This window comes from Phyllostomus discolor, chromosome 6, assembly GCF_004126475.2.
Source record: "Phyllostomus discolor isolate MPI-MPIP mPhyDis1 chromosome 6, mPhyDis1.pri.v3, whole genome shotgun sequence".
In the NCBI taxonomy this organism is placed as follows: domain Eukaryota; kingdom Metazoa; phylum Chordata; class Mammalia; order Chiroptera; family Phyllostomidae; genus Phyllostomus; species Phyllostomus discolor.
In genome coordinates, this window is record NC_040908.2 from 149,959,755 (window position 1) to 149,976,145 (window position 16,391).

The window sequence follows — 16,391 nt, forward strand, 5'->3', positions numbered from 1 at the left end:
AATGTGTTTTGCATCTTGTGTCTTCTCCATTAAGTGCCTCTATTGTTCATATTACATGGCTGTATACCTTCTGGACATGCCTTACTTCTTTTTAGGCAGTCCACACGCTCAGACAGTCATTTCTTTTTAAGAAATTTTTTAGTAGAGTTTAAAATGTATAGGAAAGCTTGTTGTAACCACATAGACAGAAAGAGAAAGAAGAAAAAAAGAGAAAGAAAAAAAGAAAAAAAGAAAGAAAGAAAGAAAAAAAGAAAGAAAGAAAGAAAGAAAGGGGAAGGAAAAAAGAGAAAGGAAGGAAGGAAGGAAGGAAGGAAGGAGGGAGGGAAGGAAGGAAGGAAGGAAGGAAGGAAGGAAGGAGGGAAGGAAGGAAGGAGAGCAGAAAGAAAAGAAAGGGATAAAGGAAGAAAAGAAAAAGAGAAAGAAGAAAGAGTTGGTGTTTTGATTATTCTGTGGTTGCGACCTAGGAGGCATTGGTTCTATGGTAAACACTGCTATTCAGTCAAAATAAGTTTATTAAGGGCTTTTATGTTCCCATTAGTACACTAATGAAGGGTAACATGGTAGGAAATGAATTAGACATGATTCCTTATGAAGCATATGGTCTGATGGAAAAGAGTAAACTGCTAATAAATCTTATAGGGAAATTGTTGCAAATGTGAAACAAGCTTTGGTGTAGTATATTAAGTCAAGCTTTACCATAGAAAGGTTGAATAATATTCAAAGAACCATGTAAAATACTCCCTTGACTATATGCAGTATTTTCAAAATGTTTAATTATCTTCATACATCATTGACTTCATGGTGGTAATGACTTTCTAAGAATGATTATTCAGTTACTAATAGGGGGCCTGTCTTGATTGTAATATAAACTCTGATAGTGATACTCAGAGGCGTTTTGACCAGTCATGAAGCAGAAAATCAGTGGAACTGATGATCCTGGTCAGAGCCCAGTGTTTCTTAATCACAGGTGAATTCACTTTCATCATCATGAACATCAGATATATATGAATGGCATTGCCTGACATGCAGTTAATTGATTGTAATATCCAATTTATATTTTCAGGCTAATCCATGATTTTTATGGTCAGGATTCTCTTTGTACAGATGTGGGAGGCAAAGCTGAGTGGTAACACCCACTGCAACATGAGATTCCTTTTATCATTTTGTTCTAGTTCTGCATTCACAGCTGTATCAGATAATAAAAGTAGGTGACGACTAGGACTCTCAGTATCAATCTTCATTTTGACACACACACATATATGTTTAAATATGCCATTAAAATATTCTAACTCAAAATACTCCTGAGTATACATTCAATTAATATTATATGTCTATTGTCCTACTTCTAGGTAATTATTGTATGGAGTTTCTTGCAAAGATCAAAGCCTTAACTGGTTCCATTTTACCAAACTCTCCTGCAATTCACGTTTCTACATTCTAAGACAATGAATTGTTTATTACATAAGAAACACACCTTAAAGCTGCATGTGTAAAATAACCACCAAACAGAGCCAATTTGATTCACTACTGCACATTTGAATGAGAAAATCAGTCAGTGAAAAAATATTTTGCAATAGTCATCATTAATCATTAATATAATGCAATATACTTCTAGTGATTTGTTCAATAATCTACCACTATTTGTTATAACAAAATTCTGGAATAACCCATCACCCTATGCTATCTTTTGAAATGCACTGAAATTGAGGTTTGATCTGGTCTTGACTGTACTTGAAGCAAAGAAATTGTTCATTGATTTGGACAGGTTGATTGAAACCCTCTGTTTCACATGAGCTGTGATCCCACCTTATTTATTTTTTATTTCTTGAAATACATAGGACTAAACCTAGGAGAGGCATACCAATTTAAAAAAAATAGAAATGATATAAATTTGAGGTGGGTGGAAGCAGGCACAGAAAATAAATGACCAGCCTTGTTCATGGGCCCCCACTCATCTTGAAAGTAAAATTCATCAGTTAAGGTTGCAACCTCACTCTCTTACCTTCGAATTCACAGCAATGTTCAAACATGTAGTTGCATCAAAATCTGAAATAAAAAAATTAAGCTTAAGCATTTGTTTGAAGTACTTGGCTATTCTTATTAATAAAAATGTTTAATTAAAATGTCTATAAAACATGTAAAATTAATTCATCCGTAATAGCTCTTTACAACTCTATGAGACCTTTATGTGCTAAATTTTTGTTATGGCTATTAAGTAGAAATTGCAAGTAGACGTTTTATTAATCAGAATGAAGAATTTCACACATTCGAAAGTCAGTCACTTGGTATCATAAATAACCATGTAGTTCGGATGTTTTCGCGAAGTGCCTCTTGTAATTGAAGAGTGGAAATGAATATGGTGGTGTCTTCCTCTTATTGGCAAAAAATAAAGCCCATTAAACCTTCTATTGCTAAATATTCTATGATACTTTCAATTATCTTTATTATTTCTCTGATTGAAGTTAAGAATTTAAAAAAATAATTGTAGAATTGTTGCAGAGGGTGTATGGGAATCACAAACTTCACTTTAAGTGGGGTATTTCAGTCTATAAATTTCTTCTAGGCTCTCCACTTAAATGCTGTACAATTATGTAAGGAAACGATAATGTGGGTTAAAATAAAGAAAACTAAACTATTTATTTGAACAAAACACTTAAGGATTAGTTATGTTTATACAGTCCTAAAATTACTTTCAGCCCTTTGAAGACAACCTCAAGGCTGATTTGGCCCCCAGTGAAAATGAGTTTGACACCCCTACCTTAGGGGATATATCAGCAAAATATTGCTACATGAGATATCTGAATTTTACTGCTTATGGTTTCCTCTAGGATTTTTATGGTATCGCAGCTATTTAAGTCTTTTATGTATTTTGAGTTTATTCTGGTATATGGTGTAAGATGGTGGTCTAGTTTTGTTTTTGCACATACCAGTCCAGTTCTCCATGCCTAGTCCCTTAAATATTGACTATGAGTGCTTTTGAAAAATTAATTGAATTATTTTTATTTCTGTAGAGTGGTAATTTCTTAACAGAATTAATGTAATGCTCTACTTGAAAGAGAGATAATGAAAAATAAAAATGTAGGTTCTTTTTATGAATATGCAATCTGGCCTTTTGTAAGTATTATGCATTCATGCAGGTTGACATTCCAGAACAGACAATGAGAAAATATACTTAGAAAATTATATATATGTGTGTGTGTGTGTGCGTGTGTGTGTGTGTATGTGGAGAGAGAGAGAGAGGAGAAGGGAGGGAGAGAGTAAAGTAAAAATAATATAAGGACTATTATTTTCCCTGAAAATATTTACATTGCTCAATTTTGTGTTTAGATATGTTTATCAGCATAGTTCTCTAAGAAAAGGCTTTCTATTAAATTCTATCTAGATAAAACTTGCCTTTCAATTTGATATAAATCACACCACATAACTGAGACCAGATTCATTTTATAAGGTTTAATTTCGCATATTTTAGCCCTTTCTTACCTAGCCCATATCAACCCATTACACTTTTTCAGTGAAATTCAATCTGGTCAAAGCATCATCCAAGATAATAATCCAATCCAATCAATTTAATTTAACAGCACTCATCTCATTTGTATTGATGAGTGAAATACTGTTTGTCTCCCCTGTAAATTGAATTTAATTGACTTTAACTGAGATCAGAAGTCAGAACAACCATGACCATTTTAGTTTCACTCCAGTTTTTCAACAAGAGCAGATACAGTACTCGACATTCAATTCAACTAATTTGAATTTCGTTTCTCCTTTTGATTAATTTTAAGCTAAGTTATACTCTTATTCTGCAAATCTCACCCTGAATAATAAAAGAAACATAAGACTATGTTTTGTAATCAATCTCCTTCTTTGGGTTTTCCAAAACTCAGCTAAAACAAAGGTCTTTATTCATAGAGCTAAGTCATGTCTTCTCAACCACCAATAATTGCGTGTTCTAATATTTATACACTGTCTGTGTAAGACATTATGCTAAGTACTTCATAGCATATAGAAGAGTTAAAAAACTGCCTTCAGAAGCTTACACTGTAAGACAAAAACAAAGAGCAGGAAAATACAGTAGTGTAATGTGGAGTGCTAGATAGGTCACAAATAAAATATAAAGAATGGTGGAGGTAAGAAATAAACACAGACATCCACTTGGAAGATAACAAAGTAAAAAGTAACATTTTCCCATTACCTCCCTCGAAATCACCAGAAATAACAAGAACAATGAGACAAACACGTGAGCATATTCAGAGACAGCCAAACTACTAAACTGTAGTATGAATGGCAATCTGCAAGGAGGAGTGGGGGCTGGGCAGCAGTATGTGCAAGTAGAAGCTAAGCATAGAGAAATGCTGCAAACCCTCCAAAATGTGGGTTTCGGAGATAGCTGAGGATGTGTGTATTAGAGATGACAAATATGTTTGAGATAAGAACCTAGATCCCTTGTTTGGAAGAATATGAACAAGTGATTGTGCTGATATTAGAATCTTCCCTACATTAGGTTAAGTTCCAATAGCCAAAAGAATCAGGGCTAGTGAAAAAAAAACACAAAGATAAGCCATATTTGCAGGAAGCTATATGTCCCTGGAGTGGCAAAGAAAAGAGCCTTTTTTGTATCTTGGATAAGATCTAGTCGCTTATTTTCACTGGCTGGTGGGAGTCAAGTCTAACAGTCTCACTTTGGGTAAATAGTTTCATCCTGAGTAACCTGCTGTCCCTGCAAGATGTGAACATTCTTCTGGCCCCTTCCTCCGCAGAAATTGGTTTTAAATAGCCAATCCAAGAAAAACAAACATCCTTCAGATAATCAAAGCTGGAAATAAGCAACACAAAAAGACATTGAGTCAAAAAAATAGATAACATAAAAATGAATACCAGATAAAAAATGCCTAAAAATGTTTTTATGAAGTACAGGACAATTAAACTTAAGTGCTTAGGCATAAACAATACGCCAAAAAGAAGAGAAAGAAGAAGAAAGAAATACCTCTATGAAATAAAAATACATACCAGCAATCAAGAGCCCTTATAGAAGATAGACATATATCAGGAGGATATCAGGCTTGTGTTACTGTGTTGTCAAGCCACAGAAAAGACGAGACAAAAAGAATAAAATTGTCACGGAAAATAAAGTACAAAAGATACTAAGGGCAACAAACAATGTTGAAGACATACTAAGAAGTGTAGAGATCACAGCAAACTACTCCAACACAAACACCGGCAAAACGCAAATTCATGTCTAATAATATTAAGCAAAACAATTGTATCTCTCTTTGAAACTCATTTTTGCATTATTTACTAAAACTGAACATGATGATGTCAGCAAATATGCTCCTGGCACTCAAGGGAAAAGTGGGATTTTCTATCTCAGGGTCAGAAAAAACAGAAGCTTTTTTAAAATGACCCATCGACTTCCCAGGATTTTGCAGGCTTTGGATGGGTTTATTCCCTCTAGTTAGACTGAGAGTCCTCTTTGGTCAAGCTCTTCCCTGTGCTCTCCCCAACAGTGCAGTACTGGAGGGTGGGAAGGAAGCGTTAATCCCCTTGGTAGAGCAATGCTGTAATTCCCTGCGGTGTAAAATTGTAGCTTCCTGGTGAAGCAAATAGGTTTATGTTTTCCAGTTATTTAAGCTCAATGTCTAATTCACTTTTCCCCACTTTTTAAATTAATAATTAGCTAAATATGGGTGGTAACATTTTGACTAAGCAACTGCATTTATAGTAATAATCCTAAACTGCATAATTAATCCTAAATATGTACTCACATATGTGTAGAAGTGCACATAAAAATGTTATTTAATGCAGCAGAGCTTTTGGAAGTTCATTGATAGGGGATGGGCAACTTAATTATTACATATCTATACTATACAGCAAAATAAATGAATGAGGAAAACTTTTTGACTCCTAATATAGAAATACTTGCAGAATTAACAAATGTAAGGTACATAATAGTGTGTATAGAATCCCATCAATAAAGAACTGGATTGTTAAAGGGCAAAGGTGAAAGGAAAAGTGATATTGATATATATTGAATTTTGAAAAATATAATAGCATTTCCTATGCAAATTTTTAAAGATGACAATTAATTTAACAATTAAACCTGCAGACATTGAAAAGGCAATTAAAGACTGTTATGAAAACTTTATGACATAATATTTAAGAACTTACATGAAATTAATTAATTCCTTGGAAAATGCAATTAAAAAAAGAAAAACAAGAAAATCTGAGTATTCCTAGATTTAGCAAAGAAATAAAATTTCAAAGCAAAACATTTGCAACAAAGATACTTCCAGGCTCAGATAACTTCATTTATGAATTCTATCAAAAGAAAAAATCTATCAGTTAGAAACAATAGTAATTTTCCACAAAATTTCTCAGAAGAATAAAAGGAAACCATGATAACATAGTTTGCATTGATTAATCTTCCCGCCAAAAATAACCATAAATCTAAACAATACAGCAAACAACTGTCTAAAATCTTTGGGGAGGATTTCATGCAGGTGTATCAAAGAAAGACAATGTGAATAGATTCACATTTACCCTACCTCATTCCCTGAAGACATTTGCCAGTTGAATGTTTGAGGAAAGTAAAATACTGGAAGAAAGCATCAAGTTTACAAGCTTTAGGACTGACATTTAGAAATGCCAGAATTTGAGTAAAATCCCCGAATCCTAGGGAGCAAGGGATCCAATTGGCCATTGGCGATAGATTCAACCTTTAGCCCCTCTCCTGTCCCTGGAAGTGGGTAAGGACTGAAAGCTCCACCCATCTACTCCTGGTTGGCTCCTTTGGTACCCAGCCCACATCTTTACTGTGCTGTACAAAAGGAACCTTCTTAACATAACAAAAGACGCCTTTGTCTGCTCATCACTTGGAAAATGCCAAGGGTTTTAGGAGCACTGCAAGAGCCTGGGACTTAGATAAACTCCATATATTTCTTATTGTAAATTACAATATCACAGAATCTAATTACCCATCAATTGATTTTAATACTAATTACATGACAAGGGCTCCTTCTAATGAATGAAACATTGCATAATGGATGGCATTTAATCTCTCAGGCTAGGTCATAAAAGAAATTGCGGTTTTCATCTTTTCTTCTTAGATCACTCTCTCTACAGAGAAGCCAACAAATGTCAGGGCACGTTTGTAGCTCTGTGGAAAGGTTCATATGTGAAGTCCATGTAAAAAAGGAATCAACTTACCAGTCCATATGATGAGTCAACTTGGAAATGGATTTTTCCCACCTTAGTCAAGACTCCAGATCATTTCTATTGCCCAGACTTTCAGTGTTTCAGCTGAGGCCCCAGATATCACAGAGCAGAGACAAGCCACTCCCACTGTGTCCACCTGAAGTTGCTGATCCACGGGCACCAAGAAGTACCATATTTTGCCATATATAATGCACACCCACGTTTTTGGCCCAAACTTTCAGGAAAAAACTTTCACTTTGATTTTTGAATTCAATTTTTATTCATTTATATTTAGATACATGTTTTTGTATTATAAAGGAATTTTAACATTTATTTTTGCACATATTATGATATAAGAAGCACATGAACAGACACTACTCATGTATAATATGCATCCTTATTTTTCCCTAAAAAATTTAGGCTAAAGCCCTGGCTGGCATAGCTCAGTGGATTGAGCGCAGGCTGTGAACCAAAGTGTTGCAGGTTCGATTCCCAGTCAGGGCACATGCCTGGGTTGCCGGCCACGGCCCCCAGCAACTGCACATTGATGTTTCTCTCTTTCTTTCTCCCTCCCTTCCCCCTCTAAAAATAAATAAATAAAACATTTTTAAAAATGAGGCTAAAAAGTGAACATTATACATGGCAAAATACACTAATAAATATTGTTTGAAGTGACTAATTTGGAGGTAATTTGTCATGCAACAATAGATAATGAAAACACAATGTATATAGATTTATTTTTTAAATATATCATGAATGTATATCCCTTATTTTATAACATAGTACCCTGCCAATTTGAGTAGAATGGACTAAGTTAATTGCATTTACCTTGAAGTTATTTTGCAATTTTTCATATGCATTTTACCCAAGCCCACATACAGGATATCACCAATGAAGTATTATACTCTATAAGCAATATCTGGAAGAATTTATATCCATTTTCTTTAGCAAAAGAGATATGAATGATTCATGTTTTAACTGCAACACATGAATGTCTCAAACCCTAGCTATTGAAAAATTATACACCACAATTATGCAAATATGTACATGCTTTAGGACTGTGCAAACAATCCTCAACATATTAAACAGATAATGATTTATAATGAAAGAGTTAAAAAGTCAGCAATAAGATATCCCCAATAATGCATTACTCAGAAATCATTATTGTGTAACAAATAATCACTAGCCATCTGTTTGTAAACATGTGCTGATTTCTTAAGTTGCTGTACTAGAGCTTCAATAAATCCAATAATATATCTGTAATTTAGGAATACTAAATTTTAGTGGGCTTGGATAATTTACTTAGCAGCTAATTACTAATAAATCCTTAACTATATGCAAAAATTAAAATCTATTTAATTCCCTGTCATTTGTCAGTTGAAAAAGCACTTGAATCTTTAAAGGACATTGTAAGTAATCCATGAAGATTTCCAGAGCCCACATGCCCCAAGGAGTTGGGAATCTTAATTTCATAGAAATTCAGCATTGTCTCTGGATGATGGGAATATTCTCTGTCTGTCTTCAATTACTTTTCTCCTTTCTCTTCTTTATCTTAAACAACATCTACCACCAAATATCTATTCTCACCCTCAGTAAATTAATATTTTCCAGAAGAGCCTCACAAATCCCTTGTGACTAGTCTGTGGTGAAAAGGGAACCCGTGTATACTGTTGATGGGAATGTCAGTTGGTGCAGCCACTGAGGGAAACAGTAAAATCTTCCTCAAAAAATTAAAAACAGAAAACTACTATATAATTCAACAGTTGCATGTCTGAATATTTAGCTGAAAAAATTAAAAATATTAATTTGAAAAGATATATTTACAATAGCCAAGATATGAAAACCACCTAAATGTTCATTAGTGAATGATACATGGATAAAGAAGATGTGGAAATATACAATGACTACTACTCAGCCACAAAAATGAACAGCATCTTGCAAACAGCAATGACAGGGGTGGACTTTGAGGGAATAAGCTAAATGAAATGTCAGACACAGACAAATACCGTATGATTTCACTTACATGTGGAATCTTTAAAAACTCAAAACAAATGAACAAACAAAATTAAATTAAACAAAACACAGATACAGATTGCAGTTGCCAGAGGGAAGGGGGCTTGGGGGCTAGGCGAAATGGGGAGGAGGAGATTGAGAAGTACAAACTTCCAGATATAAAATAAATAAGCCATAGGAATTTAATGTGCAGTATAATGGCTATAATCAACAGTGATATATCACAAATTTGAAAGTTGCTCAGAAAGTATTAAAAGTTTTCAACCAAGAAAAAATACTGTAACTTTGTACAGGGATGATAGATGGTAACTAAACTTACTGTGGTGATTATTTTGCAGTGTATTTAAATGTCAATTCATTATGTTGTCCATCTAAAATTAATACAATGTTGCATGTCAAGGCGGTTAACTCCAACTGAATGCTAAGAGGAATCCCCCACATGGGGTGTGGTGAAGAAGGAAGCTTTAATGCAAAACAGCCCAATTGTGACATAGGGCAGCCTTAAAAACAGCACAGTTATGAGGCAGCCCTTGGGCCAGGCCGCTCTGGCTAGACAGCTCTGCCGCACTGATCTCCTTTGCTCTGCTCTGCTGAGGCATTTTAGGTGTTTCAACTCAGCCAGCAAAATGCAATCTTCAATTCGTGGAAAGGGAAAGTATGCTCCCAGAACCAGAGGGGACCTAGTTTATCTAGACCGCGATTATCACCCCTGGCCCCTGATTATTCCATCCTCATGCAAATAAGGACTCCAAATTATCACAGTTTTATTGGTCCAAAAGGCACTATCCTGATTGGTCAGAATAGAGATGCTGTGGTTGTTCAGAGCTGCACAGCTCCTTTCGGATGGGGACAGCCTCATTCCTATTGGATGAAGCACGTTTCCAGGAACTCGTTTACAAAAAGGGCTGGCTGAGATGGGAGAAGCACAGTGTGGGCAGAGAGTTCAGTGCAGAGACAGGCAGTCCGGCATCAGCTTCTCTGTGAAGTGCAGTTTACATGAGCGGCCCTTGTGCAGAAATGGCTGCTAGGCTCCGTTTTTTTGCTTGTTCATTTTTGGTTTTGTTTTTATTTTGAACCCTGTTACCTATCGGGAGCTTTTCTAAGTAGGTGTCTTATTTCTTAGGGTTTACCTGCTCAATTTAAAAAAAAAAAAGATAACAAGTGTTGGTAAGGATGTGGACAAAGAAAACCCTTGTACACTAGTGATGGGAATGTAAGTTGGTTCAGCCACTATGGAAAGCAATATGGAATTTCCTCAAAGAATTAAAAATAGATGTGTCAGGCGGTCTAGCAATTCTACATCTGGGTGTATAGTCAAAGGAAATGAAAGCAGGCTGTCTAAAACATATGTGCATTCCCATATTTATTTCAGTGTTATTCATAGTAGCAAACATTTAGAAACAAACTTAAGTACCTGCATGAGTAGTTCAAGAAGAGGTGGTGTATATGCGTATACAGTGGAATATTAGTCCGCCATGAGAAGGAAAGACACTCTGTCATTTTTAACAATATGGATGAAGCTTGAGTGCATTATGGTAAGTGAAATAAGTCAGACAAAGCGAGTTAAATACTGTACATGATCTCATTTATATGAGAGATTAAAAAAAAAAAAACCCTAAACAAAACCAAACTCATATGTACAGTATGTAGATTGGTGGTCCCCAGAAGTGGGGTGCGTGAGATGGATGGGTGCAGGAGTAAAAAGTTACAAACTTTTAATGATAAAATAAGGAAGTCATGGGGATGTAACGTACAGCATGACAGATTCAGTTAGCAATATTCTATTGTATATTTGAAAGTTGCTGAGAGAGTAAATCTTTAAAGTTCTCATCACAGTAAAAATAATTATAACCACGTGCAGTGATGGATGTTAACTAGACTTACATGGTGAGCATTTTGTAATACATACAAATATTGAACCATTGAAACTAATGTAATGTTATATTGTCAATTATACCTCAAAGTGCTAACAATAGCCAACATTTGTGGAGTTCTTAGCATAGTCCAGAACCTTAAATAATTTATTATTTTTAACCATGACAGTGATTCTGTAAGGCATGGACCACTAAAAGATTAATACATGGGTCAAGGTGTTTAAGTTGTTTGCTGATAGTGATATATCTAGGTAGAAATAGAGCCAGATTTTGATTTTTTATGCTCTGCCTCTAATGTCTACTCCCTTAGGCAATAATTTATATGAAGCACCTTCCTGGATATCACTGTCATATTTGCCTGAGCGAATCTTAGTTGATCTCCTTTGAGGTTGGTTCTCTGTCAGTTTGCCCCTCAGATGTCTGCGTTTCTAGTCAGTAAATGCATTGAAACCCATGGGTCTCATTATCAAGTACAACTTCAATGATTCCTGAGTCTATATCTTCTTTCCATACTTCTCAGGTAATCCCTACTCTGGAGCTTAACAGAAACAATTAACTTGGACCCTCCATTAGCATGTAAAACTCAACATATCAGAACACAAATTTATCATTTTTTGTTCCCTACATCTTCTTTCTTGGAGAACAATGGTAGCAAGAACAAATTTGTCCAAAACAGAAATCTTGGAATTACATGAATATGTCCTCTTTGATTTTCTTACTACCCTATTTCATACCTTATATCTGATAATATTCTATAGCTTCTGCTTTCATGATGATTCTTATATTTGTCACCATTCATCCTACCTACACTCATACCTCTTAAAACTTGGATTAATACAACAGTGTAATAGATTTCCAGCCTCTAATCAGGATCCCCTCCAATCTATCCATCCTACTACCAACAGAATAATTTCTCTAAAAATTATCTTCATATTCATAATTTCCTTTAAAATATTTCAGTAATTCTACACAACTTTCAGGACCAATTCCAAACTCTGTAGCTTACCACACTGTAGCATCATCCCTCTCTGGTCTCATCTTGGATCAGACTGCAATGTGTGAGGTTTTTCATAACAAATGGCATGAGGTTTACAGAGGAAGGCCTACGGTGTCCTGCTACCATGAATTCACACAGGCAAATTTTTTGCCTGATAAGGTCCGCTTTTAACCCAAATTTTAAAATTCTGGTATTTAATATTCCTCTAGAAATCTGACCCTGACCCTTGAATCAAAGTCTGATTCAGGTTTTCCTCTTATTTCCGCCCATGGCATGTTATTCAATCATCTGTCATGGATGCATCTTATTTCATTTCTCTTTATTTTTGTTTGATTTTGCTTAGTAGGCTAAATATACTTGGAGGGCTGATATCATATTATTTAAGCTGGTATCCCAGGTGCTACACATGATGCCTGCTGTCCCATAGGCATGTAAAATATAATTGCCTGTTACATGAAATTATTTTTGATTCATATAGAGATTAGGAAGTTGCCAAATAGTCTGGAGATAACTCCTCTGGTTCCACCATGATAACACAGTTGGGCTGGGAAAGAATACTTCATTTGATTTCCATTCTAGGAATTACAAGATGGATTTAAGTTTAGTTGATAGAGAAGATGTTAGCAAAACATAATTTTCCCCTCTCAAGTATCTCTTAGCTATTAACAATGTGTTCATGCTTTGTTTATAAAAGATATATTTGTTTGATATCTTGTTTTTGCTGATATTGTTTGTTCAAAGATTTGATGATTTCTTAAGTCTGAGAAGATTCATGATCATTTCATTTCCAGAGTTTCTGAATATTATCAAGCTTTCTTTGCAAGTTAATTAATTAATGCTAGTTATTATTTAGGCTCATTGGAATGATAATTCTTAACTCAATATTTGGTAGTGCTTATCATTGTGATCAAGTCCACTAACCACATAGTTATTTCTGATGTTAAAATACACATCTCTGTTATTGCTGCCATAAAGCATAGCAATTCCATAAATATATTAGCCATGACCTATACTTAGAAGCAAAATTGCTTGTAAACACTGGGACATTCATTTGTATGGAGCTACATATGTAGAGCAGGAACAACACAGAACATAGATCTCAAAACTGACTTTATGGGATCTAAGTCTTATTGAGAAGAAATTGTTCACCCTGTTCTCTTCCCCCAGCCCCTCCCTCTGTGGGTGTCAGCGTGTCCCTGACTTGTGCACACACACTTGTGTGCCACATGGACAAAGGTACATGATATGTACTGATGGCTCATCAGTTCAAATGGGGAAGCTCAGCATTTCCCCCTTAAATAAGTTGGTTTCTACATTAGATTTCTTTAGCCCAAATCTTCCATTTATTTTATTTTTATTTAATTTTTTCAACTTTATTGTGGTATAATCGACTAGTGTAGTTGAATATATTTAAAATGTACAATATGATGATTTAACATGTATACTTTGTGAAAGGAGTATCAAGGATTATCACAATCAGGTTAATTAACACATTCATCACTTCACATAGTTACATTATTATTATTTTATTATTATTACTATTTTGGTCATGGTGGCAAAACCACTTAAGGTTTACTCTCAGCAAATTCCAAGTACACAGCATGGTATTATTATCTGAAAATGCCACGCTGTACGTCAGGTCCTCATTGTACGAGCTTCTTCATTGAATGACCGAAGGCCTGTACCCTTTGACCAGCATCTCCCTATCTCCTCCAAACCCTAGCCTCTGGTAACCTCTCTTCTGCTCTCTGTTCAGCTGGGTCAGTAACTAGTTTTAATGTCCATAAAAATTCTTTCCTGAATCATAGCAGCCAACATTTTTAGTTGATTTCACATGTCTGCTTCCAGAAGACTTCTGTACAAACATTCACAGTAAAGAAAACTTAGTTGATAAAAGGAAACGTGTTTGATATTTGAGCCAGTGGATTGAGTTCTAATTAACATAAATGTATGGGAAATCTTCAGTTATATAGCCCAATACATCCCTTCAGCTGGCTAAGCCTAAATGAACTGCATGTTGTAGTTTATTTTTTAATTCTGTATCCTGTGTATCTCTCAGTAAAATATTTCCTAATAATCTATCACTACTCTTAGACATATACAAAAAATGTGTTAGCTCATAGAGGAGTTAGTAATTAGGGAATCTTTTGATTTCATAAGATTACTTGCTTTTATTACAGTGGAAATTTCCAATCTGAATTTTTTGCCTACTCTATTAGTGTATGAAAGACTCACTGTGAAGAAGCATCCTGATTTGGGTTTATAGTTGTGAGGAACTGACACTAGTCATGTAGCCAAGGGAAAACAAAACAAAACATTTGTTCAATACATATCCAATTAGTAGTTTGATTACATCAGGTTTTCCATTCTCTTTTGATTTGAAGATTTTGTGTACAAGTCTAGAATTCAATATTAGTGTTAAGGACTAGAAGCCAAATTATTTCCACTACCAGTTACCAAGGAACCAAGCAATGGGGTAAATGTAGAGAGAACATCACTCATATTGACTAGATGTATAACATGTGGTACATGGGACTCCGCTCCAAGCCAATTACAAAGTAGAGAGCAACCCAACCAAAGAGATTTGACAGTGACTCCTTAAAGACTGAATTCATGTTCAAGTATAAAAATATGAGTTTGGCTGGAGGATGCCACATCATCCACTTGAAAGCTAATGGACATCATCATCAACCAGGATATATTAACCAGCTCTCTGACAGTTGACAAATTTTTCAGATATTGAGAAGACAGGCAGAAGACTGTAGTCAATAGCTCTTTGGGAGACTAAAACACAATCAAATCACCTACCTACAATTTGTGCGGACATCTCTAAGTTATATGAAACAACAAATGAACCCTAAAATAAGTAAGATTGATAATAGAAAGAACAAGGAAGGAGAGAGAGCTCTGTGGAAAAAGAAAAAAATTGAAAAGAAAAGGTGCAATTATTTCATGTGAAAAAAACCCACACATTTTCAAGAGTTTCCCCAATTTCATTCATTTTATAAATAAAGGCTCCATCACTTACAATAACAGGAGCCATGTATAAATAATTTAAACATAAGTAAGAGTATGCATGTTTAAATGTGCATCTAATGTGAATTATAATAATAACTTTAGTAGTATTTCCTCCTCAAATGTTGAATGACTTTCTCATATGTAACTTCTTATTAGAATTACTGCAATAATACACATCACATTATATTAATTAATTATATTTTATTGTGTTATATGTCTCAATTTTAAACATTTTAACATTGAAGATGGAAGAAAATAGGCAATGGTTTCAACATAGTATGCTTCATTATTTCAAGAAATGTAAAAATGCAAGTGAAATGCTAAAGATTTGTGCAGTGTATGGAGAAGGTGCTATGAATGATTGAACATGTCAAAAGTGGTTTGCAAAGTTCTGTACTGGAGATTTCACACAGGATGATGCTCCATGGTCATGTAGACCAACTGAAGTTGACAGCAATCGAGACATTAATTAAGAACAATCAATGTTCTAACATATGGGAGATAGCCAACATACTCTAAATATCCAAATCAATCAAGTTATTAGAAGAAATGAAAAAAAAAACAAATAAATAAACATTTCTTGGGCAGCTGCATAAATTCTGATTTTTCCCTTGTTTCAGATTGATAATTATTCTCAGGAGTTTGTCAGAGACATCTTGGCAAATGGCTATTTGCTCTTTAATAACCGGCTATCCATTTTTGCAGATAATTATTATTTTGGTTAACTTGTAATTAATCACTATTCATTTCCACTTTAATTTCTCATGCTTTTCTCAACAGCTTCATTAAAATATCAATAATCAAAACTCATATAGCATGTGGAGCCACAGTGCACTTTGGCTGAGGTTCAATGTTTATGTGTTATAATAAATAGCTCTGCCAAATTGTTACCAGCCTGCAAGGTGTATTTTTAGATTCTTCATCCAAGGAGATTTTAAAACAAAATCAAACAGCTTCTCAGTACATTCATCAGTGTTTTCCCCCCAAAATATATGGAGTACAAAGAGCCAAGAGAACTGATCCTTTAGCACTGTGCAACATGTGGTTATCAATAGGGTCCATTGTGAAGCTTGAAGTTGCCTTCAATTTATCATTGTCCTGTGCCTACTGCTGTAGGACCATAAAGGGCTGGAGAGGCAGCGGTAGAAAGTGCAGCCCCAGAGAACAGAGGAAAACATATGCTTCTCTTTATGCTTATGATTAGGGCATGGTAATTGTTCCAACACTGCCTGGAATTCATTGTGCCTTGCCACACTGGAGCATGACAACTGATACAATGAAGGACATAGCTACCCCACTAG